Source organism: Macaca fascicularis, chromosome 7 (genome assembly GCF_037993035.2).
Source record: "Macaca fascicularis isolate 582-1 chromosome 7, T2T-MFA8v1.1".
Classification (NCBI taxonomy): Eukaryota; Metazoa; Chordata; class Mammalia; order Primates; family Cercopithecidae; genus Macaca; species Macaca fascicularis.
Genome location: NC_088381.1, coordinates 93,007,078 through 93,011,655, shown reverse-complemented (window position 1 = coordinate 93,011,655; position 4,578 = coordinate 93,007,078).

Here is a 4,578-nt window from a genome sequence, read left to right as displayed (position 1 = left end):
CAGGATTCTATATCTTTTCACTTTACCATCCTTACCATGTATCTTTCTTCTTTATACTTGCAAAATGGTGCTATACTACTAAAGATTAGCATATTAGATCAAGTTCCAGGAAGGAAGGGAGAGGAGAAAGGGTTAATAGCATGTGCCACCTGTCCATCTTTTTTTATTCAAGAAAAAAATAGCTTTCCCAGAAACCATACCTAGAATGTTTTCTCTTATTTTTCATTGGCAAGACTGCATGTGCAGGGAAATTAATGCAATGAGTATTTAACTAGCTGCATTGCCATGGTGAACAAAGATGAGCTCCTGTAGCTAAAGCAGAAGAGAGGAAGGACGTTGGGCAGCCACTATGAGCTTGTGCCTCGTGTAGATGTGCCAGTCCTCCAGAGCTTTAGTTGAGATCTCTAGTACACTGATTTTTTTTCTCTGCCTCCTTTAAGACCTGTAACTGTGCAGCCCAACCAATCAAAATAAACATCCTCATTTTCTTTAGTATCCATAAGTCGAAGGAGTTGAATATTTCAGATTTGCTCCCTCACACAAGCTATAACTCTAATTTCCTGTTTGAGTCAGACAAGAGTTTGACTCAAGATACAATAATATAGGATGGGATCCCTTTATAGCATAGGCTTGGCGCCTTTTCAACTGAGGCATTTTCTGCCATACTCTAAGTTTATTCATATTTCTTGACCTGGGAATGTGATTCAAATGACTGTTTGTATAACTCTGGTTTGCAAAAACAGAAATCACACATGTAATTGGAGAGGCCTCTGGACACACAGTTAGTGCTTACTATCAACTTTGCCCAGGATCAGGGAGAGGCTTAGAACACTATTTTGCATTCGATAATGTGGTTTTAGTTCACGTACCGAAGACACATCTTTAAAATAGTTTCTGCTATGTGTAAGATTGATACTAGGTAATTGGGAAGACATGAAGATATATTAGACACAAAGCCATCTTCAAACATTTGACAAATTAATAGAGGGTAGATAACATGTATTACAATACCCATAATACAAATTAGATTATGATGAGCATAATGTATATAAAAAAATTATTTCCTTTGTGGGTATGTAGAAAGATGACTATGACATCTACCTGGGTAAAATTTTGATAGGTAAATATAGGGAAGAGGAAGTTCAAATGGAGAGAAAATATAAGCATGTAAACGTTGCAAAAAAAAAAAAGGGTGAAGTCTATGTTCATAAAATCTAGAAAATGCTTGAAAAATGAAGTTAACAACATGGGTTGAGACCAAGTTATGGGACCAGGAATTAAATAAGTCCACCTGTCCTGAGTTGTAAAACTGACAAGAAGCTTTTTGTTTAAAAAAAGTTACATCTTAAAGGGTCAAGGGAAGAATTTGCAATAACAAGATTTCCGAAGGTCCAATTAAAGGAGGTGAGAGGCTTAGAGTCAGGAATAAGCTTGTCTAGAGTCTATTCAAGCTGAAGGAAATGTTAAGTCTGTCTTGGTGGTGTCTAAAAATATAACCCGGGGTCTACACGGGTCATAGTTGTTTCAGGCAGTATGGAGGGGAAACATAATATTGAAGTAAAACACAGTTAACAAATCTTGTGCCGGGCGCGGTGGCTCACGCCTGTAATCCCAGCACTTTGGGAGGCCGAGGCGGGCGGATCACAAGGTCAGGAGATCGAGACCACAGTGAAACCCCGTCTCTACTAAAAATACAAAAAATTAGCCGGGCGCGGTTGTGGGCGCCTGTAGTCCCAGCTACTCGGGAGGCTGAGGCAGGAGAATGGCGTGAACCCGGGAGGCGGAGCTTGCAGTGAGCCGAGATCGCGCCACTGCACTCCAGCCTGGGCGACAGAGCGAGACTCCGTCTCAAAAAAAAAAAAAAAAAAAAAAAACAAATCTTGTATCTTCTTAATATTAGTATTTAGGGAGGTGAATATTTTAAATTAAATATATAACAGGTTTTATAACAATGGATTTATTTTAAAATTCAAAAGCATCTCTGTTCTCAAAATTTATTAAATCAGTGCACATTTCTAACTGCATGCCAAACAGCCTACAGTGCTAGGAGTACAGCAACAGCACCAAGACCAGAATCTTGCCTCGTTTCTCCTAAAGCAGATAATGTTATGCTTGCTTGGCATTGTTGCCAGCACGGCTGTAGCTTGCTGTCACTCATCTCTAAAAAATTAATGGCATTACTATAGAAAGTGTTGCCCTCCTACTAGTGTAATCCTGACTTACTTGTGTCACTAATGCGAAGGTGGGAAGTTGAAGATTATTTTCATAATTGCTGCCTACTCTGATGGAAACATACAGTGAACTGCTTTTTTTCAGGTGTCAATGAAAATACCATCTTGCACATATCATTTGAATGATTCATAAATCACAATGAAAGTTTGCCCTTGCTCAAAAGCAAAGAAAAAAATTTATGGGGGACTTAGGTAGAAATGGGTTTAAAAACAGCTTCTCAAACAAAAATGTTGGATAACAAAAAGCGATGGTTAGAGACGCTAACTTCAAAATAACTCAGCTTTTCTTCAAAATTACTTGATTCTTTCAGAGTACATCTGAAATTTTCTGTTAATTTTTTTGCTTCTCTCAACTCTATGGATGGGAGGCATAATAAAATTTGGTGTAGATGGTATTTCCAAAATATATTTATGTAAATGTCACTTGGATAAAAATCCTGTATTCCAAGGGCAAGAAAATCAATCCCCAACCTCACTGAATATTTGATCTATAATTACCTTCCAAAATTAGGTACTGGAAGGACATAATAGGTCTAATTCCACTGAAGTATTTTTAATAGCATATTTAAATCATCCTTGATTCCTCCTACACTTATTAACAATTTTCTCAGATAATTTTATGAATGATAATGACAATCTTCAGGGATTACTTAAAAGGAGCTTTCAAAACCATGCATCAGGAAGACAAAAAAAACACTCCACTGCTTTTTACAGTGAGTTTCTCTCTAGTGAGTGGAAAATAAGAATCAAACGTTTGAATTTCAGTGTTTCATGAAAATAAAATATCCTATTATGCCAAATTATTTAGGAATTCAAAATAAAGTCCAAAATATCTTCAGGTTATGGTTTAGTGCCATCTAAAAAATATATGGGGCCAATTTTCAGATAGAAGCCATACATTTTCTTATTTTTCTTTCAAAACTAAATAACAGCAAGAAAAAGGTAATAGGAACAACACAAAAATAGGTGAAAGTAAGCAAGCAGAGAGGTCAGTGAGTACTAAGCTGGCTTTGCAAGAATGTTTCTGCTGAACTTGGAGCCCTTCGACTTCTGCTTTGAAGTCTGCATAAGTCAAGGACAGAAGCACAGCCTAGAGCAAGTGCTAAGTAAGGAATCTCATAAGAAATTATACTTCATAAAACTGAAATCTCACTGGGTTTCACCCTCAGTGTAAGGATTTTAAAAAGAAATAAATACTCAGTCACAAGAATATAATAGTCTCAACCTTGGCACTGGAAACTGGAAAGAAAAGAGTTCCCTTGAGAACTCATAACCGCAATCCAGACCTCATACTAGTGTGCAAGCCAAACCATGCAGTCTGTGCAATCCATACAAGTTTAATTGAGAATTCAAAGTGTTTCTGCGTTGGTAGTGACCTAAGGGAACTGGCAGAAGCAAGCACAAATTATCTCTGGAGACCTCAAAAATATTCCCATAGGTGAAATTCAAAGAAATACCAACACGTCAAGTCAAAAGTCACAAAACATACAAAGAAACAACACTATAGGTGAGGGCAATCAAAAATAATAAATGTTAGGATCTGACATGCAAAGAATTTGAGATTTTTGAAATTATCAAAATACTAATATTTCTCACAGAATATTAAAGAACTATTAAAACATGTATACAGAAATAAAAGGGATCACTGAAAACCTGAGTAAGAAAACTCTAAAGAATTGCAAGACATATATGAAAATAGAATTTCTAAAAATGAAAATATATAATTAAAATGTAAAACTCAATGGATACATCTAACAGCACACTATACACAGAGAAAAAATTATTATCTAAAAGATGAAGCCTAAATATTATTCACAGCCTAGCAGGAAAGACAAAGAAATTAACATATTAGTATTTGTTTAAAGAGAAATTAAGGAAATAAAAAAGATTGAGAAGATCTAGCAATAATCTAATGGAAGTTCCAGAAAAATAAAATAATACGGGAAATTTAGAAGAATATTGAAACAGATGTCTGAGAATATTCTAGAAGTTTTGAAAGTCTCCAAATATCAGAAGCCCAGCAATATTAAGCATGATATAGGGGAAAAAAATACAGATACAGATATAATCTCTACAGTTAGATACATTATTCATTTTGGAAAACGACAGGACACCATATTTCAAGAAACCTTAAAATCAGTCAAGGAGATAAGATCAATCATCTTGACTATTTTACAGTAATGAAAGCTAGAAGCAAGATATGTTCCATGTGCTAGAAAACGAAAACAAAGAAACTGCCAGTCTAAAATTTTATAACCAGTGACAAAACACTTCAATACTGAAGGTGAAATAAGTACATTTTGAGAAAATAAAAACTGAAAAGAGTTTGCCTTTGTAAACCTGAGTG